The sequence below is a fragment of the Schistocerca serialis genome, chromosome 9, assembly GCF_023864345.2.
Source record: "Schistocerca serialis cubense isolate TAMUIC-IGC-003099 chromosome 9, iqSchSeri2.2, whole genome shotgun sequence".
Taxonomy (NCBI): Eukaryota; Metazoa; Arthropoda; class Insecta; order Orthoptera; family Acrididae; genus Schistocerca; species Schistocerca serialis.
The window spans coordinates 93,585,518-93,613,153 of NC_064646.1; the positions used below are offsets into that span (position 1 = coordinate 93,585,518).

At 42.4% G+C, this 27,636-nt stretch overlaps 1 protein-coding gene across 1 annotated transcript in view; it reads right to left on the bottom strand.

Moving 5' to 3' along the window:
* The window catches only part of LOC126419392 (uncharacterized), a 249,566-nt gene that overhangs the window by 18,078 nt on the left and 203,852 nt on the right, over nucleotides 1-27,636 (bottom strand). The window lies entirely within an intron of this gene.

Consider the following 27,636-nt stretch of genomic DNA (forward strand, 5'->3'; position numbering starts at 1 on the left):
GCAACCTGGAGACTTGCTAAATACAGGGTTATTATAATTAAAGTTAAACTTTCAAACCGCTGTAGAAATAACACCACTGGTCAGATTGACGTCAAATAGCAACGGAATATTGTCGGAAAAAGGGGAAAATGTATGGCAGAAGAAAAATAAATAGTTACAAAATGTAACAATATATAGAGCTGTAAGCATCGTAATTTAATAATGATCAACTACATATGACAAATGAATCATACAACAATGGCAAAGGTGTACGTTTGACGTTAAACTAACTGTAGTGTTCAGTGTGTATGGATGTACAGGTGTGATACTGTTAGTTACATAAGCCCATCCGCCACAGCAAGGTCATATCACATAAGATGGGAAAAATTGGTTTTTAATTGTCCTGAGGCCAAAAACCGCACAAAAGGCATGAATCAAAATCAAATCGGATTATTAATTTCCGTGTGACTGGCGCAAAACATGTTCAATATGCTGTCCACCGTTTTCTGCAACAAGTTGAAACCCAGAAACAGCATGATCCACAAGTGATCGAAGTGTTTCCGGGGTCACGTTCAGAATGTGATGCGCAGTGTGTGCCTTCAATGCAGCTAAGTTTGCAATCAGAACACTGTACACAACATCTTACAGATAGCCTTACAGCTAGAAGCCACACGGATTAAGATCAGGTGATCGGTACGGTCAGGTTGTAGGGAAATGGCCGCTGATAATACTAGTATTTCAGGAAAGGCGCTTTAGCAGCTGCTTAACTGGATTTGCAATATGTTGAGGTGCGCCATCTTGCGTAAAAATGACCCCATTCACACATCCGTGTTGTTGGAGAGCTGGAATGACGTGGTTGCACAAAAGACACTCATAGCGCTTACCAGTGACGGTACAGGTAACAGAACCGGTAGCACCTGTCTCTTGAAAAAACTATGGCCCTATGATAAATGATGCCGTAAATCCACACCACACAGTGACCATTTCAGGATGAAGTGGTACTGGTTGATTTGCGTGAGGGTTTTCCGTTGCCCATATTCGAGAATTCTGAGTACTGACATATCGTGTCAGATGGAAAAGGGCTTTGTCTGTCCACAAAATCTCCCATGGAAGCAAGAAATTCTAAAGCAAAGCTGCGCGGGGTAGCCGCGCGATCTAGGACGCCTTGTCACGGCCTGCGCGGCTCCCTCCGTCGGAGGTTCGAGTCCTCCCTCGGGCACGGGTGTGTGTGTCGTCCTTAGCGTAAGTTAGTTTAAGTTAGAGTAAGAAGTGCGTAACCTTAGGGACCGATGACCCCAGCAGTTTGGTCCCATGAGACCTTACCACAAATTTCCAAGAAGTTTCTCTTACTGGCAGGTCAACAGGAAGCAACTCGTGCACATAGGTAATTTTGAATGGGTAGCAAAGAAGGATGTTAAAAGAACCCGTCTTTACGAATTTCCGAATCATTTTCTCCAGACCCACGGCAGTCATTGTACACAGTCATCATTCGTGTAATACAGCTTTACAAGCACAGCGCGATCCTGCATTGAGATAGTCATGGCGAACGCCGTAGACGCGAAAAGAGGAAAAGCCGTGTACCCGGCATGTTTATACCAACCTCAATGGGTCGTACGCAGGACAGGTGTTTTCATTTACGTTCAAAATTGGTTCAAATGGCTCTGAGCACTACGCGACTTAACTGATGAGGTAATAAGTCGCCTAGAACTTAGAACTAATTAAACCTAACTAACCTAAGAACATCACACACATCCACGCCCGTGGCAGGATTCGAACCTGCGACCGTAGAGGTCACTCGGTTCCAGACTGCAGCGCCTAGAACCGCACGGGCCACTCCGGCCGGCTTCATTTACGTATTCTGATACATACAGTGCCATCTATAGATCAATTTTCACACTATTATTTTTCTTCTGCCGTACGTGTTTCTCCTTCTCCGATAATATTCCGTTGCAGTATGCTGTCATTCTGACCAGCGACGTTATTTCTAAAACGTTTTGAAAGTTTAGCTTTAATTATAATCACTCTATATATCACAATGCCTGTTCATATTTCTTCACGAAAGCAAGTGGGTGCTTCATAACCAACAGAAGAGACATACCTCACTTCTTATTGGGGAAACCAGCAAGATAGGAGGATGATCTAAATCCCGGCATTTTTTCCTGCCAAAGTCCTTGCACTAAGAGAAGCCAATTGGTCTGCATCCATCCAAAGCAATTACAGCGTTACTGTTACCTACTCTCGAGGTTCTTTAGTAATGATTAGAACATTAGAAACTCAAAAGCCAACTGTCATGCGTAGGGTATACTTCTCCAAAGATGGAGGCCACTAAATGAAAGTATGCAACTTGGGCACATCTTTAGAAGGTAAAGAGACAGGCAACTCTTTCCTGTGGAATTCACCAGAATGAATTTGTGGGTCACAAGCACGTGATTCTGCGGTTCCCCAGATTCTAAGGAGAACGTGTCGATTGTTATTCCGTATCAGCCTCCGAAGTAGTAGTACCTCCACACACACGTTCCTTCAGCTACGGCTAGTGAAGCACGTCATCCCGGCAAATGTTTTGAAGGACGTGCGTATCCAACTCTGTATCACTTGGAAAGGTATAAATGTTTCGGTCTACAGTGGCTACTTCTTTATTTTATCTACTGGCTTCTGGTTTCAGTTCACAGCACCATCCTCAGGCCATCATTAGATCGAAGAACTGCAGTACCTAATTAGAATTGTAAAGCAAGTGAATTTTACAATTTTTTTCTTCGTTACAGCAAACATATGCTATATTCCGCAGCCTCAAAATGATTACTGGCCCCTTATCCCTCGCATGCAGTCGTCAATCTCGATCCCCAAGTAAATGTCACAAATACTGCAAGTACGGGTCAATAATGATCTTTAAATAGATGCAGATTGCGACCAGTAGTGATAGGTCTGCCCCCAATGTACAGAGTCATATTTTTTTACTATTTAAAATACGGCCACAATGTGAGAAATGTCTAGGAAACAAATATAAGGTAAAATACGAAATTAAGAAATCACGTAATAAAACAAAGATAAAACTGTCCCCACTGTAATAAAACACAGAAAAACAACAAGTCTATGTAGTCATATGCATGAACATGAAGACCATTATGGAATGAATCTCCTAACATTTTTCAGCTTCATTCTAAGCCGAGAGTCATTCTCTAAGTCACTGTAGTTTCGTTCCCTTCTGTGACTCATTATCGAATACATGAGACTTAATGTCTAAATTATTTAAGAACGTTAGTGATAAGTTTAAAGGGGAACAGAGGCTAAACACACTTTTTCAATGCTAAATTGTATCGCACGAAAGTCAAATAAATAAATAAAAACAAATGTAGAACAACTTCATGTAGAAACGAAGAAATTAGTCACGTGGGTAAGAGTGTGTGACATTACGTAATATACGTTGATGAGCCAAAACATTATGACCACCTGCCTAATAGCTTGTTTGTCCGTCTCTGGAACGAAATACATCACTAACTCTGCGTATCAGGCATTAAATCTCTACACATAGGCCATGCAATTCGCGTAAATAACCGGTCGTTCATTTGTGTACGCGGTGATGGCGCCTGATAGCGACCCAGACGGCTTCCGTAGGATTTACATAAGGCGAAATTGGTCGCCGAGACTGTTGTGTCTAGACAAGACAGCCTAGACACAATGAGAGGAAGCCGAAAGGCACGCGCTTAAACTCACGCAGGCTGGCGTGAGGTCTGAAACAGGATACGTAATGAATGCTATAAAGAAAAGTACGTAGCTTCTGGAATACTTAACTTTAATCCATAATTGTATAACATCGCTCTTGATGATACATGCTTCATATAAGAAATATCAATTGAATACGGCGCCTTGCTAGGTCGTAGCAATTGACTTAGCTGAAGGCTATGCTAACTACACTCCTGGAAATGGAAAAAAGAACACATTGACACCGGTGTGTCAGACCCACCATACTTGCTCCGGACACTGCGAGAGGGCTGTACAAGCAATGATCACACGCACGACACAGCGGACACACCAGGAACCGCGGTGTTGGCCGTCGAATGGCGCTAGCTGCGCAGCATTTGTGCACCGCCGACGTCAGAGTCAGCCAGTTTGCCGTGGCATACGGAGCTCCATCGCAGTCTTTAACACTGGTAGCATGCCGCGACAGCGAGGGCGTGAACCGTATGTGCAGTTGACGGACTTTGAGCGAGGGCGTATAGTGGGCATGCGGGAGGCCGGGTGGACGTACCGCCGAATTTCTCAACACGTGGGGCGTGAGGTCTCCACAGTACATCGATGTTGTCGCCAGTGGTCGGCGGAAGGTGCACGTGCCCGTCGACCTGGGACCGGACCGCAGCGACGCACGGATGCACGCCAAGACCGTAGGATCCTACGCAGTGCCGTAGGGGACCGCACCGCCACTTCCCAGCAAATTAGGGACACTGTTGCTCCTGGGGTATTGGCGAGGACCATTCGCAACCGTCTCCATGAAGCTGGGCTACGGTCCCGCACACCGTTAGGCCGTCTTCCGCTCACGCCCCAACATCGTGCAGCTCGCCTCCAGTGGTGTCGCGACAGGCGTGAATGGAGGGACGAATGGAGACGTGTCGTCTTCAGCGATGAGAGTCGCTTCTGCCTTGGTGCCAATGATGGTCGTATGCGTGTTTGGCGCCGTGCAGGTGAGCGCCACAATCAGGACTGCATACGACCGAGGCACACAGGGCCAACACACGGCATCATGGTGTGGGGAGCGATCTCCTACACTGGCCGTACACCACTGGTGATCGTCGAGGGGACACTGAATAGTGCACGGTACATCCAAACCGTCATCGAACCCATCGTTCTACCATTCGTAGACCGGCAAGGGAACTTGCAGTTCCAACAGGACAATGCACGTCCGCATGTATCCCGTGCCACCCAACGTGCTCTAGAAGGTGTAAGTCAACTACCCTGGCCAGCAAGATCTCCGGATCTGTCCCCCATTGAACTTGTTTGGGACTGGATGAAGCGTCGTCTCACGCGGTCTGCACGTCCAGCACGAACGCTGGTCCAACTGAGGCGCCAGGTGGAAATGACATGGCAAGCCGTTCCACAGGACTACATCCAGCATCTCTACGATCGTCTCCATGGGAGAATAGCAGCCTGCATTGCTGCGAAAGGTGGATATACACTGTACTAGTGCCGACATTGTGCATGCTCTGTTGCCTGTGTCTATGTGCCTGTGGTTCTGTCAGTGTGATCATGTGATGTATCTGACCCCAGGAATGTGTCAATAAAGTTTCCCCTTCCTGGGACAATGAATTCACATTGTTCTTATTTCAATTTCCAGGAGTGTATCTTCTCGGCAAATGAGAGAGTCTTTGTCAGTGTAGCATCGCTAGCAAAGTCCGCTGTACAACTGGGACGAGTGATAGTAAGTCTCTCTAGACCTGCCGTGTGGTGGCGCTCGGTCTGCTATCACTGATAGTGGCGACACGTGGGTCCGACGTATACTACCGGACCGCGGCCGATTTAAAGGCTACCACCTAGCAAGTGTGGTGTCTGGCGGTGACACCACAGAGACATCAGCATGAGTTCATTATAATGCTCCTCAAACCACTGTTATAAAAGGATATTTATAAAAAAAAGGGAGGAAGGTTTATCTGTTTAGCAAGAGTAATAGAAGGCAGATTTCAGACTACCTAACAGATCAAAACGAAAATTTCTGTTCCGACACTGACAATGTTGAGTGTTTATGGAAAAAGTTCAAGGCAATGGTAAAATGCGTTTTAGACAGGTACGTGCCGAGTAAAACTGTGAGGGACGAGAAAAACCCACCGTGGTACAACAACAAAGTTAGGAAACTACTGCGAAAGCAAAGAGAGCTTCACTGCAAGTTTAAACGCAGCCAAAACCTCTCAGACAATCAGAAGCTAAACGATGTCAAAGTTAGCGTAAGGAGGGCTATGCGTGAAGCGTTCAGTGAATTCGAAAGTAAAATTCTGTGTACCGAATTGACAGAAAATCCTAGGAAGTTCTGGTCTTACGTTAAATCAGTAAGTGGCTCGAAACCGCATATACAGACACTCCGGGATGATAATGGCATTGAAACAGAGGATGATATGTGTAAAGCTGAAATACTAAACACCTTTTTCCAAAGCTGTTTCACAGAGGAAGACCGCACTGCAGTTCCTTCTCTAAATCCTCGCTCAAACGAAAGAATGGCTGACATCGAAATAAGTGTCCAAGGAATAGAAAAGCAACTGGAATAACTCAACAGAGGAAAGTCCACTGGACCTGACGGGATACCAATTCGATTCTACACAGAGTACGCGAAAGAACTTGCCCCCCTTCTAACAGCCGTGTACCGCAAGTCTCTAGAGGAACGGAAGGTTCCAAATGATTGGAAAAGAGCACAGGTAGTCCCAGTCTTCAAGAAGGGTCGTCGAGCAGATGCGCAAAACTATAGACCTATATCTCTGACGTCGATCTGTTGTAGAATTTTAGAACACGTTTTTTGCTCGAGTATCATGTCGTTTTTGGAAACCCAGAAACTACTATGTAGGAATCAACATGGATTCCGGAAACAGCGATCGTGTGAGACCCAACTCGCTTTATTTGTTCATGAGACACAGAAAATATTAGATACAGGCTCCCAGGTAGATGCTATTTTTCTTGACTTCCGGAAGGCGTTCGATACAGTTCCGCACTGTCGCCTGATAAACAAAGTAAGAGCCTACGGAATATCAGACCAGCTGAGTGGCTGGATTGAAGAGTTTTTAGCAAACAGAACACAGCATGTTTTTATCAATGGAGAGACGTCTACAGACGTTAAAGTAACCTCTGGCGTGCCACAGGGGAGTGTTATGGGACCATTGCTTTTCACAACATATATAAATGACCTAGTGGATAGTGTCGGAAGTTCCATGCGGCTTTTCGCGGATGATGCTGTAGAATACAGATAAGTTGCAGCATTAGAAAATTGTAGCGAAATGCAGGAAGATCTGCAGCGGATAGGCACTTGGTGCAGGGAGTGGCAACTGACCCTTAACATAGACAAATGTAATGTATTGCGAATACATAGAAAGATGGATCCGTTATTGTATGATTATATGATAGCAGAACAAACACTGGTAGCAGTTACTTCTGTAAAATATCTGAGAGTATGCGTGCGGAACGATTTGAAGTGGAATGATCATATAAAATTAATTGTTGGTAAGGCGAGTATCAGGTTGAGATTAATTGGGAGAGTGCTTAGAAAATGTAGTCCATCAACAAAGGAGGTGGCTTACAAAACACTCGTTCGACCTATACTTGAGTATTGCTCATCAGTGTGGGATCCGTATCAGATCGGGTTGACGAAGGATATAGAGAAGATCCAAAGAAGAGCGACGCGTTTCGTCACAGGGTTATTTGGTAACCGTGATAGCGTTACGGAGATGTTTAACAAACTCAAGTGGCAGACTCTGCAAGAGAGGCGCTCTGCATCGCGGTGTAGCTTGCTCGCCAGGTTTCGAGAGGGTGCGTTTCTGGATGAAGTATCGAATATATTGCTTCCCCCTACTTATACCTCCCGAGGAGATCACGAATGTAAAATTAGAGAGATTAGAGCGCGCACGGAGGCTTTCAGACAGTCGTTCTTCCCGCGAACCATACGCGACTGGAATAGGAAAGGGAGGTAATGACAGTGGATCGTAAAGTGCCCTCCGCCACACACCGTTGGGTGGCTTGCGGAGTATAAATGTAGATGTATATGTAGACTGCAGAACGGTTCTGGCTCCGAGACGCGGACAACTATACTGCTGAAAGATGACATCACTGTTGGGAAAGACATCAAGCTTTAAGATGTGCAAGTGGTTCGCAGCTTTCAGCTTGTAATGGATTACTACCAAAGGTCCCATAGAAGCGCAGGAGAATGTCTCCCACAGTATAACTGTGCTCCCATGAGACTGTGTCCATGGTGAGCCGCACGTTCCAAGCTACGGTTAACTTCGACGACATCGTTTGTGGACACGACCATCGACCTGGTGTAGTAAAAACGTGATTCACCCGAAGAGCCGGTACGTTTCCATTTTCGACGGTTGAGTTCCGATGACGACCACTGCAATCGTAAATGACGATGTCGTCGGGTCAACATGTGAACACGCGGGGGTGGTCTACTACGGAGCTCCATATTCAACAATGTACAATGAACAGTGTGCTTCGAAACACTTGTGGCCGGCCGCAGTGGCCTTGCGGTTCTAGGCGCTACAGTCTTGAACCGAGCGACCGCTACGGTCGCAGGTTCGAATCCTGCCTCGGTCATGGATGTGTGTGATGTCCTTAGGTTAGTTAGGTTTAATTAGTTCTAAGTTCTAGGCGACTGATGACTTCAGAAGTTAAGTCGCATAGTGCTCAGAGCCATCGACTGAGAATTGACGTAATCGATGGATAATTATAAGTTGAGCTTTTTTAATCAATATACATGGAATGCATAAACACTTAATTACCTACAAATCGAGAAAAGAAACTTTTTCGACTGACTCTTATGTACCCAGCAGGGTGCTGGAGGTGTTCCATAAAAGCACCACTTGTGTAGCGATCAAACTGTCTCGCCGATTCACAGTTGCCTTCTGCAGGTTTTCTCACTTGTATATTTTTTTTTCGTTTCGTAACTGGTAGGCTGAGAAGGGTTAATAATGTACGTAGATCAACAGGGAATAATAACAAAGTCGGCAAAAAAATTTCTCAGACGGCTTCGAATGGTAAAGAATTAAATGTTTAATACTGGTATATTTCACGTACGCTGTTACACGATCTCTGTTTCCGTCGAGCAACAAGAAGGATGGTTGTTGTATATAAACGTTGGAAGAAAATACGCTCGCGGCGCCGAGAACATTCAATGAATGCAGTCTTCGCGCAACGACATCGTTCTTGCCGAGGATCTGGAGATAAAAAAAACTTGGTTTACATTTAAAAATAATTTCTTTTTCGGCAATTAATTTTGAAGCTTAGGATAACATAGTTTGGAGAAGTAGAGCTGAATATGATCACTAATTATGTTGTGAATAGTTTCTGCATCCCATATGTTGTGCAATTCCCGTTGAGTTTCAATAAACAGACTGTAATTCTGAAGTCTTGAAATAGAATTTTTAATTTTGAGATTAAACTGAAGCAAGGGCAGTACTCTCAATATTCTCTGAGAAAGCTGTATCTCCTAAGGCTACGCCCAAACGAAAGACTGAAGGTTCTGCTGGATCTGAGACACAGAGCCACAATTTTTTCGCTTGCTTATGGCCTCCTATAGGAGGAACCCCTTCATAATAACAACTGCAGTATCTCATTTCCACCGCACTTTGAATTTTGGTTCTCATTCACCTAGTTTTACTACACATTGCGGTCCCCTCGTCAATTTTAGTAATGTTCCTAAATCACCTTCCAATCGTAAGCATCGAGTGATTTAAACTGGTTGTTCTTGGGTCCGAAAGGCAATTTCAGTAACTTATATGTTAATCTGTTTTAAGTTTTAATTAGCTGGAGTTGTGCAAAACCTAAGATATGAAGCACATTACACATAATTTTTCCACTGTGTTAAAGATGATAGTAATGCTACCTATGACAATTTGCTCCCGTTGTTATTAAATAATTTGTCTTCATTTATCGATTTCATTCGTAAAACGACTCCAGACCTTCGAAAAATAAGGTACAATCGCGTTTGATGTCGCCAAGATATGTGCCTTATCAACGTTGAGATATCGTATTCGCTGAGTGAGTTAAAGCAATCCAGCCAAGTGAGTATCTTTCCCTCCTTCATGGTAGGCACTATTAACAGGTTTCACACCTAACGGTCTCTACTTCGTATGTGTATTGTTGCTGATGAACCTGAAGATGCGATTCATTACCGCGAAACTGGTTGCATTTTGATCCCACAATAAATGAGAATTAGAAGCTACAAGCGGCTTCTTCTATTTTTTTAGCACTTTTTAAATATCTTGTTATCTACGCAATGACTTACGAGCCTTTTTGTATTTGGCTGTGGAAGAGCTCCTCCACAAAAACAAAAAAAAAAAACGGCATCCATTTGCTGGTTTTACCAGTGGCAAGATGTTTTGTGATGTTTTGTGATTCCAAACCTATTTATAAATGACGTTGGCGCTAGACTGTTATTATTATTTACGATCACTATTGCAATTTCGACCATAAAAGACGTTTATTTATTAGCCCCATACTGAAAAAAGCATAAAAAGACATAATATTATGAAATAGATACTCTAGCAGAATTATTAAATACCTAGGCAAAGACTGCATCTATAATTCAGGGTATGTTGTATGTGACGTTGATATTCCTTGACACGGCGAAAATAAATATATATATTAGATGCACGCACAACTTTACTGATTTAAAAACCCACTTAGCGTATAATTATCGCAATTTGAAACTTTCTTACACATTTTTAACCTTAATCTGAGGACATAACTGATATGACGTTTGTGTTAATGATCTGAAAATAGCCCGCTCCGTCCACAAAGATGTTGACCCATGAATGAATAGTAACGCTATCTGCCTTTATTTATGACATTCAGCAGCAGGAAGCATTTTAGGGGAGCAACAATAAATATAGGGATCTTGAAGATGTATTGAAGTAATGCATAGTTACGAGTACTCAAGAACCTGATAATACAACCTGTCCAATGTAGTGAGTGCATGGAATGGAAATGTAGTCTTCACGATGTATTCAAGACGCATTAAACACACTGTCTTTCTTAATATAAATAAATTCTTAATGTAAATAATACGAAGCACATTCTCTAACAGACGGTTTTCATACTGTCACACTTCTGTGAGCTTTTGCCAATTGCATTACGTACGCAGACGTCGGCTTTACTCTACTTAGTTGTTGTTGTTGTGGCCTTCAGTCGAGAGACTGGTTTGATGCAGCTTTCCATGCTGCTCTATACTGTGCGAGATTCTTCATCTCTCAGTATCTACTGCAACCGACATCCATCTGAATAATCTTAGCTTATTCATCTCTTGGTCTCCCGCTACGATTTTTACCTTCCACGCTGCCCTCCAATACTAAATTGGTGCTCCCTTGATGCCTCAGAACGTGTCCTACCAACCGATCCCTTATTATAGTCAAGTTGTGAGACAAATTTCTCTTCTCCCCAATTCTATTCATACCTCCTCATTAGTTATGTGATCTATCCATCTAATCTGCATTCTTCTGTAGCACCACATTTCGAAAGCTTCCATTCTCTTCTTGTACAAACTATTTATCGTCCACGTTTCACTTCCGTACATGGCTACACTCCATACAAATACTTTCAGGAACGATTTCCTGACACTTAAATCTATACTCGATGTTAACAAATTTCTCTTCTTCAGAAACGCTTTCCTTGCCATTCCCAGTCTACATTTTATATCCTCTCTACTTCGACCATCAGCAGTTATTTTGCTCCCAAATAGCAGAACACATTTACTACTTTAAGTGTCTCATTACCTAATCTAATTCCCTCAGCATCACCCCACTCAATTCGACTGCATTCCATTATCCTCGTTTTGCTTTTGTTGATGTTCATCTTATAACCTCCTTTCAAGTCACTGTCCATTCCGTTCAACTGCTCTTCCAGGTCCATTGCTGTCTCTGACAGAATTAGAATGTCATTGGCAAACCTCAAAGTTTTTGAAACTTCCTGGCAGATTAAAACTGTGTGCCCGACCGAGACTCGAACTCGGGACCTTTGCCTTTCGCGGGCAAGTGCTCTACCATCTGAGCTACCTAAGCACGGCTCACGCCCGGTCCTCACAGCTTTACTTCTGCCAGTATCTCGTTTTTATTTCTTCTCCATGGATTTTAATTCCTACTCCGAATTTTTCTTTTGTTTCCTTTACTACTTGCTCAATATACAGTTTGAATAACATCGGGGATAGGCTACAACACTGTCTCACTTCTTTCCCAACAACTACTTCCCTTTCATGCCCCGCGATTCTTACAACTACCACCTGGTTTCTGTACTTCGTTGTAGTTGAGAAATTGAGGCATATACACCGATCAGTCAAAACATTATGACCGCCTATATAATAGCCGGTATGTCCACCTTTGACACGGATAGCAGCGGTGATGCATCGTGTAATGGAAGCAACGGGGCCTTAGTAGGTCGCTGGAGGGATCTGACACGACATCTACATACAAGTCACCAATTTCCTTAAACTCCGGCGATGAGCTTGGACGCCTTGTTTAATCACATTCCAGTTGTGTTCGATTGGGTTCAGATCTGACTGTTTGGGAAGCCAGCACGTCAACTGTAACTCGCGAGAGTTTTCCTCGAACCACTTCATTGCCCTTCTGGCCTTGTGAGTTGCCAGTGCCGTTGTGTTACATGACCATCATAAAGAGGTGCACGTGGTCTGCAACCAGTGTACGATACTCCTTGGCCGTCATGGTGTTTTGCACGAGCTCCACTGGACTCCCTTTGCCCACAAAAATGTTCACCACAGCATAATGGTGCCGCCGTCAACATATCTCCGTGCCGCAGTACAGACGTCGAGGAACTGTTCCCCTGGAAGATGAGAGATTCGCGCCCTCCCATCGTCATAATGAAGAAGGTATCGGGATTCATCAGGCCATGTAACGCTCCGCCACTGTGCCAACGTCCAATGCCGATGGTCACGTGTCCACTTCAGTCGTAGTTGCCGATGTTGTGGTGGTAACATTGGTGCACGCGTGGGTCGTCGGCTGCTGATGCTCATCATTAGGTGTGTACGGTGGACCGAGAGTTCAGACACACTTGTACTCTGCCCAGCATTAAATTTTGTTATTAGTTCCGCCACAGTTCCCAGCCTGTCCCGTTTTACCAATGTGCCCAGCCAACGAAGTCCCACATCTGTAATGAGGGTGGGCCACCCAACCACACGACGTCTGGACGTGTTTTCCCCTTCGTTTGGCCACGTGTTGTAGGCATTCACCATAAAACTCCCCTAACTCACTATAAGTCTTGCAGTTCCCTAAGTGCTAATGCCGAGCCTCCAGGCCATCACAGTGTGCCCTAGATCAAACTTAGATGGATCATGCGCCTTCTCCGTCCTACTCGCGGACAATACTCCCACTGACACTACACTGGAGAACCAAAGAAACTGGTACACCTGCCTAATATCACGTAGAGCCCCGCGAGCACGCAGATGTGGTGCAACATTGACAAGGTAATGTCTGAAGTAGTGTTGGAGGGAACTGACACCATGAATCTTGCAAGGCTCTCCATAAATCCGTAAGAGTACGAAGGGGTGGATATCTCTTCTGAACAGCATGTTGCAAGACATCCCAGATATAACTCATTAGTGTTCATGTCTGGGGAGTGTGTTGGCCAGTAGAAGTGTTTAAACTCAGAATATTGTGCCTGTAGCAGTTCTGGACATGTGTGGTATCGCATTGTCCTGCTGGAATTGACCATGTCGGTCGGAATGCACTATGCTTATGAATGGATACATCTCTGTTGGTCCATCATGGCCAGGGGACATCGCCTAGATAGTAATTTGTAATGTCAATAAAATTCACCAACAGCTGTATACTCTCAGATATTTTATTTTATTCTGAAAGCAAACAGTTTCGGCATTTTATTTTGCCATGTTCAGGCCCCATACGCTTGTATCCAAATAAATGAACTTGTAGTATCGCACCATAAATTACTGGATATGGTGAATTGCAGTCGTTGTACAGCTGCTTCATTCCAGCTCGTGACACGTTGCTTTCAGAATAAAATAAAACATCTAGAAGTATACGGATGTTGACGAATTTTATTACTGAAAATGAATGGATGCAGGTGATCAGACAGGATGATTAAGTACGTGTCACCTGTCAGAGTCGTATCTAGACTTATCATGGGTCCCATATCACTCCAACAGCACACGCCCCACACCATTATAGTGCCTCCACCAGCTTGAACAATCCCCAGCTGACAAGCAGTGTCCATGGATTCATGAGGTTGTCTCCATACCCGTAAATGTCCATCCGCCTGATACAAATTGAAAAGAAACTCGTCCGACCAGACAAGTGTTTCCAGTGATCAACACTCCAATGTCGGTGTTGTCGGGCCCGGGCCAGGGGTAAAGCTTTGTGTCGTGCAGTCATCAAGAGTACACGAGTGGGCCTTCGGCTCCGAAGGCCCATATCGATGATGCTTCTTTGAATGATTCGCACGCTGACACTTGTTGATGACCAGCATTGAAATCTGGAGCAATTTGCGGGAGGGTTGCACTTCCGTCAAGTTGAACGATTCTCTTCAGTCGTCATTGGTTCTGTTCTTCCAGGACCTTCTCCGGGTGCAGCGAAGTCGGAGATGTAATGTTTTACCGGATTCCTGATATTCACAGTACACTCGTGAAATGGTCGTATAGGAAAATCGCCATTTCATCGCTACCTCGGAGATGCTGTGTTCTATCACTCATGCGCCGACTGTAACACCACGTTCAAACTCACTTAAATCATATCAACATCCATTGCAACAGCAGTAACCGATCTAACAAGTGCGCCAGACACTTGCTGTCTTATGTAGGCGTTGCCGACCGCAGCGCCGTGTTCTGCCTGTTTACATATCACCGTATTTGAATACGCATGCCTATACCAGTTTCTTTGCAACTTCAGCGTACATGCACCGTACGTTTGTCAGACTAGTAGTCACTCCTTGTCAGGTGACGCTGCTATCGCCTGGGATGGGTTTATATCGATAGCACGTCGGTGGTCATAATCTTTTATCTGACAGCCAATGACAACTATCGGCATATCTATAGGAAGATGTGTATAGTTTGTTACCTACGAAACTATAAAACGGCATGTTACAACAATGCAACCGATCGTTAGTTATCTCTTTCTCATACTTTTGTTGACATTTCAGCGTCACACTTGCCTCTTTATCACCCGTTTCGAAGTCGAATATCTTCCGACTCAACATTGGCACCCAGTGAACCATCTGCAGACCAACTGTAAGCCCTGCCTGCACAGTTGTCTCGCTGGCGCCTAACTTTGGAGCTGCTAGTATTCGGTCACGTGGCTCGTCATTTGACATCACGAGGCTGAGTGGACCCTGTACCATTATCGCCACCAAGGAAAAAATCTTCGATTCTATCGCGAATCGAACCTGGGCCTTCTGCATTGCCGCCTCCTTCACTGACCACTATGGAGGCGGACTCACTAGTCAAGAACTGTCTCAAAATTAGGTACAGTTCAGCTTATAGCCTCTTTGGTGCTGTCACCGAGTTATTCAGATAATGTGGTTTAGGGAGTCACGAAGGAACTAAATTTTAACGGCAGTTCCAAAATCTTGGTCTTCAGTCATTACGATTTCCTCTCCCTTACATCTCGGAGTAGCTCTGGAACCTAACATCTTCCGTTCATTGTTGTGTACAGGGCGTCCCAGGAGGAATGGTCAGTGTTCAGGGATACGACAGGGAAGATCATTCGAAGCAAAAAGGTTGCACACATGGGCTCTAAAATGCGTATCTTAATAGCTACGAGCGTTTCTTGTTTTTCAATACTGTGAATCACATCCCTTCTACCGCAACCCTTTGCTTTCCATGTTTTAGAAGGAGGTAGTATCTAGCACAATAAGAAAAAATGACTACCTAACATCGGGTCTAATAAGCGTAATTTAAGAGCTACGAGCACTTGCTCAGTGGATGGTATGTGTTTTACAGTAGCGAAGATGAACACGTGCTAGCAGTTAGTTAAGTTGCCTACGTTAGAACCCGTATTTAATGGACATTTTGGCCTCGATCATGTTGAGCACAACTGACACAATAACGATTAATGAAAAGCACCTCAGCTTTATTAGTACACATTTATGGTGTTACGACCGGTTTCTTAGTAGAACATTTTAAGACCAGATCGTTTGTGCCATAGCTTGAGCTCAACTCTGCGCACGAAATCGGTCGTAACACAATAAATGGCTAATTATACAACTGAGGTGGTTTTCATCCATTATTAATATTTTGTTCTTATTTTGGTCTATACTGCCACCTCCCAAATACGGAAAGCAAAGTGCCTGCAGTAGAACAGATTCGTTTCACAGTATCAAAGATACAGAAGTGCGCATAGTTTATAAGATACCCGTTTTAAAACCCCTGTTTACTAGACTTCTTTACTTCGAACGATAGTTCTTTTTACATCCTTGAATACTGCCCATGCCTCTAAGGCGCCCTTATATCCCGGTCTCTGCTTTCCCAACATTTTTTACCCTTTACAGTTCTTTATACTGCCGTGGAAGCCGTTCTCTGATATATTAAATTACTTCCTGAAAACTTAAAACATGTTCCGTCATGTACCTTTCAACTATGACAAAAAGTTACGCAGGAAGAATGCGACCATACTGCAAATTATCATCCTATACCTTCTTCTAATAAGTTTCTACAAGTTCTGTGGAGAACCTCCTCATTTATCTTAATAGTCCACTTAATTTTTGTACCGCACCTAATGGTATCGATATTCTTCTTCTCTAATTTTTCCACACGCCATAATTCAGTCCCATACACTGAGATGAATAAAGTCATATGACAGCAACATGCACAAGTACAGATGGCGGCAATGTCGTGTACACAAGGTATAAAAAGGCAGTGCACTGGCGGAGTTACCGTTTATACTCGATTCATGCGAAAAGGTTTCCTATGTTATTATGACCGCACGACGAGAATTAAACGACTTTGAACGCTGAATGATAGTTGAAGCTAGATGCATGGGACATTAAATTTCGAAAATCGTTAGGGAATTAAATATTCTGAGATCCACACTATCAAGAGTGCACCGCAAATAACTAATATCAGGCACGACTTCTGATTTCGGACGTAAGGTGGGCATGTCACTTTGTTTTTTGTAAGTTACCGATGTGTACGTCAGAGAGAGAGAGCAAGCTATATTGATGGTGAAGAATCTTTGGTCTCGTTGTGTCACAGACTTTGCTCTGTGCAGTCTGCTACATGCTTAGTAGAAGTGTGGTAGGTGACGGACGTATTCAGTAGTACTGTTTGGACTTGTGATTTTATCTTTTAGATGAAGAAAGATTTATTGTACAGGACAGCAGGGATGATGTATTTGCTGAACGGCGGAAAGAATATAAATAAAAAAAAACTGTAAGAAGAAGTTTGGGGTAAGACTGCAGCACTGCCAGTGAGTTTGCCAGAATAATTATTGCCAGCTAGTTAACATTCTTCACTCGCTCAGAGCTGAGAGAAAGCCCTTTCGATTGCCCTGGGTCATTCATTAACATACAACTGATTAAGCTTTTTGGTTTTTATAGATATTCTCTCTTAACACTGCACCCTTTTTAAATCCTTGTTCACTCTGTTAAGCATAGTATTGTTCAGACCAATGTTATGTGTAAAGATTAGACGAAATTTTAATCTTTTTTTTAATACATACTCCAATCTACAATTTTTTACTTGGAATATTATTTCATAGGAATAGTTACTCTCCCGATCCCATTGTTTAAAGCAGGTTTATCATTACGCATTACCACATTGCACCATATGGTATGCAACAATTTGAATATTGTTTGGAAATTTCATTTCAAAACCAGAAATCTAGCTAAGCCGCTGCCTGTTCGCCGTTTGCTGTTGAGCTTTTGAGAAATCTACGAAAATGTTGTCAAGATGAGAGGTAAGTGAAAATTTTGATGAGGGCCAAATAACTGTTTTAATTCAGTTGCGCACTTAATATCAAGATAAGATATATTCAGACCCCTTACACTTCAATTCAAATTAGGTTCTGTTTCTTCAGAGGTTAGCATACGAGATTAAGTAGGGTAACAGTTTGTGGCTACATAGTGTTGGTAATATGTAGCCTTTTTTAGAGTGGGAGGTAAATCGAGGCTCGTACAGAAAAGCGTGCTGCGGAACTTACATATGCCGACCCAACCTGGATAGTTCGTTGGGTCCTTTGACAATACGTAGTCAGATAGTGTTGGATTTCTCATCTACATCTACATCTACATGGTTACTCTGCAAATCACACTTAAGTGTCTGGCAGAGAGTTCATCAAACCACTTTCACAACATTCCCCAATTATTCAAATCCAGAACAGCGCGCGCAAAAAACGAACACGTATATCTTTCCGTGCTAGCTCGGATTTTCCTTATTTTATTTTTGTGCTCGATTCTCTTTATGTAGGTCGGCATCAACAAAGTATTTTCGCATTTGGAGGAGAAAGTTGGAGATCCCGCCGCAACGAAAAATGCCTTTGTTTTAATTATGTCCACCGTAAATCCTGTATATTTCAGTGACACTCTCTCCCATATTTCGTGATAATATCAAACGTGCTGCCCTCCTTCGTACTTTCTCGATGTACTCCTTTAATCCTATCTGGTAAGGATCCCACACCGCGGACACGCGTAGTTTAGGCAGTCCTGTAACAGATGTGTTAAATTTTCTAAGTGTCCTGCCAATAAAACGCAGTCTTTGGTTTTCCTTCCCCATAAGATTTTCTATGCGTTCTTTCCGATTTGATTTGTTCGTGATTGTAAGTCCCAGATATTTAGTTGAATTTACAGCCTTTAGACTTGGCGATTTATTGTGTAAACGAAGTTTAACGGATATCTTTTAGCACTTAAGTGGACGACCTCAAACTTTTCGTTATTTGGTGTCAGTTGCCAATTTTTGGACCCTACAGGTATCTTTTCTAAATCGTTTTGCAGTTTATTTTGATCTTCTGATGACTTTACTAGTCGATAAGCGACAGTATCATCTGCAAACTACCTAAGACGGCTTCTCATATTGTCTCCAAAATGGTTTATATAGATAAAGAAGAGCAGAGGGCCTACAACACTACCTTACTGCGAGCCAGAAATCACTTCTGTTTTACTCTAAGACTTGCCGACAGTTACTACGAACTGTAACCTCTCTGAGAGGAAATCACGAATCCAATCAAATAACTGAGACGATATTTCATAAGCATACAGTTTCACTACAAGCCGGTTGTGTGGCACAGTATCAAAAGCCTTCTGGAAATCTGGAAATACAGAATCAATTTGAAATCCTTTGTCTATAACACTCAACAATTCGTGTGTGGAAATAACTAGTTGTGTTTCACAAGAACGAACATTATAAATTAGCTTCGAAGAGAACCGTCTATTGTCACACAGTCAACATCGATTTAGAATATATTGCTGCATATTGACGTTAATGATATGGACCTGTAATTTAGTGGATTACTCCTACTACCTTTTCTAAATATTGGTGTGACTTTTGGAGCTTTCTAGTCTTTGTGTACCGATCTTTCGACGTGCGAACGGTTCTATACGAGTGTTAAGTATGGAGTCTGGTGTATAGTCTGGACCGGGAGACTAGCTTTTATCAACTGAGTTGCTTCACTACTTCGAGGGTATCTAATTCTACGTTACTTATGTTGGCAGCTGTTCTTGAATCTACTTCTTGAATATTTACTTCGTTCTGGCTAAATTTCGAGATTCTCCGAAAGATCCCCAGTCTTGGAGATTTTGCGTTCGTTTAAATTTTGTGAATCAAAGAGGAACAGCTCAGTCGTTTGTTGGCTTACTTCGTAGAAATCTCTCAATTGCTCTCCATACTATTTCTCTGAATTCAAGCCGCATCTGGTTTACACTTACATTGTTAATTTCGAAGGAGTGGAGATTGTCTCCCAGGAAGAAGTCAAATAAATTTTTATCTGCTTTTCTGAATAGGTATATTTTTCGTTTATTTTTGGAGGATTTGGCGATTACGATATTCAATCTCGCTACGAGAACCCTGTTTCCCCTCATCCCTGTATCAGTTTGATGCTTGTTATTAGCTCATGATTATTTGCTGCTAAGAGGCCAAGTATGTTTTCACAACCGTTTACTATTCGTGTGGGCTAATGAACTAACTATTCGAAACAATTTTCAGAGAATACGTTTAGCACAATTTCGGATGATGTTTTATGCACACCTCCGGATGTAAACAAGTATTTTCGCCAACATACCGAAGGTAAACTACAGTCATCACCGAATATAATTGTGTGAGTCGGAGATGTGTTTGAAATTAAACTCAATGTTCTTTGAACCTTTCAGCAAGTGTATCATCTGACTTAGCAGGTCGGTAAAAGTCTCCAATTATTGTTATATTCCGGTTGCAAAGTAACAAACTCTTCACCACCAACTGTATTGAGCCTATCCTTTTGGAATTCCGTTAAATTCTTCGCAAAAATTTCTGCTGCTTTAGCCTGCTTTCAGTGCCTGTAACGATTTGAGCATCAGTGCTTTCTGTTAGCACTTGGAGCTCTGGTATCTATGTTCTTCCTGTATTCGGTCTGCACCCTTTGAGACCGAAGCCCTTTTTTGTGTTTTCCTGAGACCCTATAAGCCAAAAACCACCCTGTCCACGCCACACAGTCCCTGTTACCCATGTAGTCATCTCCTGCGTGTAGTGGGCTCCTGCCCCCTTTTCAGCAGAAACCGAAACCTAGCCACACTATGGCGCAAGTCGAGAAATGTACACACTGCACCGTCGCAGAACCGTCTGAGCTTCTGATTCAGACGTTCCACTCGACTCTGTATCAGAGCATCACTGGTACCGACATGAGCCACCACCTGCAGTTGGCTTCATCCTCTGCTCTTCATGGCATCTGGGAGGACCCGTTCCACGTCTGGAATGACTCCACCCAGTATGCACACGGAGTGCACCTTGGCTTTCTTTCCCTCCTTGGCAGCCCTGTCCCTGAGGGTCCCCATAATGAGCCTAACATTGAAGCTCCAAACTTCCAATAATCCTACTCTCTGTGATGTCCCAGATCTTGAAGACTGAGAGGTTTCCTCTGAAACAGGGCAGGTAATTGCATTTGGCTGAGCGACAGTGTCAGCGACAGACAGCACCTGGAACCCGTTTGTCAGACTAACCGTGGAGGCCTTACGTGCGGCCCCCTGGGAAGTCTTTCGCTACCTGCAACGCCCCGGGATGCCGTCCCACTCGACCACAACCTCAGTGCGGGATGTAACTGTGCTGGACACCGGTGCGGAACGATCGGCGGTCTCAGACGTGCTGGACGTCCGTTGGATTCCCACGGCCGGCCCACGACAATGATGACCATCCAGTGCAGCTTCGAGCTCAGTAGCCAAAGCCATCACAGGCTGGAGCTGAGAGCGAAGTGTCATCAACTCTGTTCGCATCCGCACATAGCACTCACAGTCCCTATCCATACTAAAGATCGTGGAAAACTACACTACTCAGACAAACGGACTATTGACACGTGCTGCAGAACTCTAACGTGGACACTGACGAAAACGCAAACCCTGTGTCTAATATATTAGATTAATACGCAGAGATTCAAAAATTGAACTATCAAAGCACGTGGGTAAGACTAAGTAACTCGCCCCTGATTAGAAACTTGTAATATATCACAAAAACGGTTTAATTTCTAACGCAAACGAAAACGCGCGACCTATGCCTATTAAATATTAAATTAACAAGCAGGCACTCAAGGAACTAAAATATCAGAGCACACAGATGAAATTATACAATCTTCTCCTAGGTAGGAACTCGTCAAATGTCACAAAATCGGTTATTTCCCTGTTGCTGCGCTGCTTGGGTCTCGTCCTGTTGCTGCTGCCTTCTCGAAAGCAAAACATAGCGCTGGGCAAATTTTACTAAGGTTGGGCTTCTTTTTTTAGGCAATTGATTTTAAATTTTGTGTTCAATTTGTGAAATTTTGTTGCTTGTCACAATTTTTTATTACCTAAACAGTTGACAAAATAGTACAGATTCTGGGTAGATTCCTTTCATTGTTGAGTAATTGTGTGCCCGATAGTAGAGTTTTATTTATTTGCTTGGTCATTTAGCAACTGTGTTTCTCGAAGGAGTAGTATTTCGGTACGTTTGACGCAACAGAAAACAATATGAAAGTGCGTCGTAACACAAGACAAAAGTGAACGTTACAAAATAACGAGACGATACAGGACGAAATAAACCACCTTGTGCAAATAGCAGTTACCAACAGTTGACATGAGACTTAACCAATTCACAAACAATAATGAAACAGAAAAAACGATGAGTAATGAAAATAAAAAATTTATCATCTGAGAGTAGAAAAGAAATTAAAAATGGCCTTTTTGCAACTATATTACGTAACCTTGAGACAACAAGAAAACATGAAAACAAACCAGTGTAATGAGAAGGACAAATTGTTATTGAAAGCAACACTGTACTTCTGAGTGCGATAGTTACACCGATGAAAGAACAGAACGTAAGGCTTAACACAATGGTAAAAGAAATTACCCAACAAGTGTAAACTTCGACATTAAATTCTGAATAATAAAAAGCACAATTAAAGAAAAAGTTGCTGACTTGACAATGAAAACGGCAAATCTGTTAACAAGCGCAGATAGAGATTCAAATGAGACAGCAGAATACCAGATTTTAAAAAAATTTTGACAATCAGGAGAAAATGTATTGGGAAAATAAGTGTTACAGGAACACTGTGACTGAAGAAGTCTAACGTATTGAATGAAATCTTAGCGGCGAAGACGAAAAGAACGAATCTGACCATTTACATTCATATTTAGAAAACATTGCTGACCACACAAATTTATGGCGTTTAGGTGGTTTTCCGCTAGAACAGTACCACTCATCCAGACACGACAGTGAATCGCTGTCATGGTGCAATAGAGAACAATCTGGTTCACGCAAAAATGATAAATTACAAAGACCTTTTACAATAACTAACTTAACAGTTTTCAGGAATTACAGTAACGAAATTCACCCCCAAGCTTGGATATATCAGTTCTTATGTTTTTCACCCCCAAACTGGCCACCTGAACGCAAATAAGAACTTCTCTGTGGTTATTTAGCAAATGAATCTGCAGCAAGAATGCGCTCAGCATTTTTGTCAGCCTTCTCACAGGTCACACAAGATCGGGCAAAACATAGCTTTCTAGTGCTACGATACGTTGAACCGTCTGACTTCTCTAAACCAACAAAATACTTCGAAGACATGGTACGCAGAAATCATTCAGTCCGCTGTAGCTAATTCGATTTGCTTAAAAAAGTTACCTACATATTTGAGACAAGTCATTTTGGCCAGTAGATATAAAGATAATTTAGGAACATTTCAAACAGTACCATAATTGGACAGCTTAACGAGAAAACACAGTAACTGCGACACGCAAGAAGCTTTTGTACTCCGTGAAAACAAAAACTGCGGAACTCGCATAACAAACAGACCCACAGAAGCCAGAACAGACGGGATAACCGAAATCGTCCTATGACATACAAGTCTCGCAGTTCAGTAATGATTATTATGATAGAAGTAACGGACAGGAATTACAGTAATGAGACTAGGTATAATCATGATTGTCATAATCGAAGTAATTACGTACAATACTCTCACTCACGCAAGTGATGCAAATGATACGAACACGCACGCACACTTCAAGGAGGAAGATGTCCTCGTCTGGGAACGAAGTTCTAGCGCGCTAGGCGCTTCTCCTTCTGACATGATGGTTTGGGGAGAAAAATTCTTGGCTTTATTGTATTTGCTTGACTTTGTGCATTATTTGTTTTATGTATATACGAGAAAGATCAAAGAATAGTAAGAGGGATAGTGAGAGAAGTAGAAGGCGAACGGCCTAAATGGCTGGCCGGTGGTTACAGAAGTCTCCGCTACGTCTGGTGATGGCCTTGCGTGGTGTTCATTACTGAACTTGGCCCTGTAATTTCCCTAATTTTTGTCTGAGTTCTCCCCTGACAAATATGTCGTCGGGAAGCTTCTTCTTTCTCCTACCCGACCGGCAGTCAAATAAACATAGTCACAATAATCAACATCATAATCCACAGGGATAAATTTCTGGTAGGGCAAACCCAATGCGACAGATAGAAGTAACAAGTCAGATCATCAAATCCACGAGACAATCAACGACGAGGAAACAATATAGGGCAATGACCCGCGATTCTGGCAGCAACAATACTGTGAATCACACAAAACACGCCGCTGCCGAAACTTCGAATTTTGTGCATTTTTAAGACATCAGAGATATTTTACTGAAAGCGAATGAAGACAAGCAAAACTCTGTGGTACGTCCAATAATAAACATTTCATAGGCAACACAATTCTTTCCACTGTCCTTGATTCAAGTAGCCCTATTTCTGCGCTCGGTTACACTGCATTCCACAAATGTTTGACAACATGTAACGTCGCGAGTCAATACGCAATAGCCGTTATTGCAGTACGCCTTGTAGCTTTGCTCCAATTGGCAGTGATAGAAACAGCCGCTTGTGTCTTATAATAAGATAATGTCTATATAATAATAAGATAACTTCTGCACCCAGGGATGGCATTGACCGGTTTGTGCATTATTTGGAAAGAGTTGAAAATATTTTAAAAGAGGAAGAAAATACTCGGAGAGATTTTAGGCCTCCCGTGAGACCCAATGCCAATAGAGCAGAGGTCAATGTAAACAGAATAGGCATACAAAGAGGTAATAGTTACCGGGTAGATTCAGAGGAAGAGGGGGCACTGCTGGGAGCAAGTTCATAGACAGAGTAAAATATTTTGATTGCCATCAGTTGCAGTCTGATGACGTAATGGGTAGGCGCAGCCCGACAGGTGACAGAAGCGTCAGAGGCAACGACGTCACACAGCAGGGAAACGATTAGCGGTCTCTGATGGCGCTAGCGTGTGCAGACTGCAACCGTACAGGTTAAACCCGCTAGCGACGCACTTTGTAAAGAAGGCACCTACAAAACAACGTTTTGGATATAATATCAATGAAATCAGGAAGGCAGAGCAGAGTAACAATGAAAAGCAATTTAGAAAATGAAGTAGCTTTTCGTGGAAGGGAAAGTCCAAATAAAGACCACAAATACCCTGTTGAGAAGGAACTAAATACTGAAAGGGGGGGCTCTGATCAGGAGGTGGGGATGAATCATCACTGCGAAACAAACGCAAAGCTACCCTTAAACTGTGGAACTATTTTAATAACTTGTGAAGTAGCATCAGAAGTGCAGAAGGAAGAAAATAATAGAGTGGAAAAAGTAGTTGATAGATTAAAGGAAGTACTATTAGAGGAGGAAGAAGGGTCGGAAGAGCAAGAAGAAGAAAATTTAAATAATCCTGACAACACCTTGTATAGGTTTGTAGAAACGAAGAATATTATGGAGGGTAAGAAATTAGAGAGATGTTTTGATTTGTATATAGTGGACCGGATAGGAAAGCCACCAATACAAATGAAGTAAAATGGGATCCACTTAAACTAAATGTACTCTTCTCAGGAGGGGTAGGTTTTTATAAGCGCGAAGTAGTGCAAGATTTGTTAGAAGAATATGAGTCTCTAGTTAGAAGAGAATATGTTGGACAACCTATTATTGAAGCCACTGTGTTAAAAGAAAAGGTTCCTTGTTTAATGAATATGCTTCTGAAGTTTGTGCAGTGTCCCAGAATTTCGTGAATGCTCTCCCTAAAAGTAAGCAAATAGTGATAATGCCCGTGAGTGGGCTGAAAATTGTAGTGGCCACTGGGCAAAGCAAGACGGTGGTTAAACAGGAAATATTGTTACCAATCTAGTAAGTGTAGTACAAATAGAATTAAATTTTTTTATTGTTAATGGACTCAGTGTTGAAATGTTGGTAAGTGGCGATGTCTTAGACAAATATGAAAGTGGGTTAATTTTGGGACAAATGAAAAACCTGTAGTTATTCCTTTCATAGGTAAAAGACAATGGGTAATTAATAAACCAAGTGATATTCCAATAAGATACTGTAGGACCACAGAGGTAATCGAGGGCTATAATGTATATAGCGAAAGAAAGGAAGTAGATAATTCTGAGACAGAAAATGTCATAATTACGATCGACGAAAAATTGGAAGAATTAAGGGATTTGACTGACGTACAAAGAGATTATTTGAGACGAATTTTGAACAACCATTATGAAGTGTTTTCAGACCAACCAGGATTATTCGGAATTATGAGTGCTATTTAACTGTGAAAGAGGATGCAAATTTTTGCCGAAAACCTTTTGCCGTTCCAGAAGTGCATAAGGAAGCCGTTCGAGATTTGATACAGAACCTGCTCGAATCGGTAATAATAGAAAACGATTAGTGTATATAATAACCTATTGGTTGTAGTCGCTAGGAAGGATGGTTCTTTAGGCTTGTTTTGGATGCCACAACGTTAAATAAAATTATCTTGCCAGAAAGTGATGGGCCTGAAAACATAGAAGAATTATTACAAAAATTTAAAGGTGCAAAATTTTTCACATCCGTGGATGTAACGTTTGGTTACTGGAACCTCCCGTTGGCTAAAGAATCTCGAAAGTACAAAGCTTTCCTATGTGAGGGGAGATGTTACCAGTATAAGGTAGCGCATTTTGGTTTAAATATCAGTGTTTGTGCATTTGTTAGAGCGATTCCCAGATTCTAGGTGACCATTTGTCAAGGAGAATTGTGGACGATATATTAAGTTCGACTCCCACTTAGGAAGAGTACTGCCTGTTGCTAGACAAGAAGCAATTAAAAAGGGGGGAATGAAATTGAAATTGGACAAAACAGAACTTGTTAAGAAAGAAATTAAACTCCTGGGACATATAGTTAGTGATGAAGGGATTATGCCAGATCCAGGTAAGATAAAAGCCATCAGAGATTATTCAGTGCCAACCACGCGTAAAGAATTAAAAGGAATGTTTGGACTTTTCCTATTTTACCGAAAATTTGTACCTGGTCAGTTATTTAATGCACCTTGTCCGAAGGAACTTTTAAAGAAAAATATTCCCTATAAGTGGACTCAGGAGTGTCAAACAGTTTTCGAAGAACTTAAAGAAGCACTAGTGAGTAGTCAGATTTTGAACCATCCTGACTTTTCAAAACCTTTTTGCCTAAGATCAGATGCATGTGGTTACGGCCTGGGGATGGAAATATTTCAGGTCGAAACAGTTGGTGAAGAACAGGTCCACAAAATGATGGCATTTGCAAGTCAAAAGTTGCAACAAGCAGAGAGAAATTATAGTATTTCTGAATTGGAAGCCTTAGCCGTTATTTTCGGATTGAAAGAATTTGAGCAGTATCCCTTGGGACAAAAAGTTATAATTTTTCCAGACCATAGTCAGTAGCGACTCGAACACGGTAAACTACGGAAGTGGTTTATGTATTTACAGCAATTTGATTATGAGATGAAGTATATAAAGGGTTCTGAAAACATTGTGGCAGATGCGTTATCTAGAAGCATAATGGAAAAAGAGCAGGGGGTAGATCCATTAAGGAACAGGGATTGTGATGAAATTTTGCTGGCAGTCATTCAGCTGCACGAAGAGCGAGCAATTAAGCGCATCTGTAAAAAATCTCAGATGGGAATAAAACCGGGATGATAATCTGAAATTGGTAAAAAGCAGGATATGTCACCCTGATGTTCCAAAGTTAGCTGAATATTACCAGGTATACAAAGATATTCTTTTTAGACAAAAAGAAAACGAATAAAGATTGGGGTATTTGATTCCTGGAACAACATTTAGATTTGTTAATTGATTTTATACATGGGAAACATGGATATTACGGAGCCGGTAAATGTATTGCTACATTAAGTGAAGTAGTAATTTTTGATAACATGTGGCGTAGAGTGCAGGAAAGGCTAGAACACTGTGACAGATGTCAAAAAGTATGAGCAAATAACAGAATGACACAGGGACAGATGTACTCTGTGGAACCTTAGAACAAACTAGATTCAGTAGTGGTGGATCTTTTTGGCC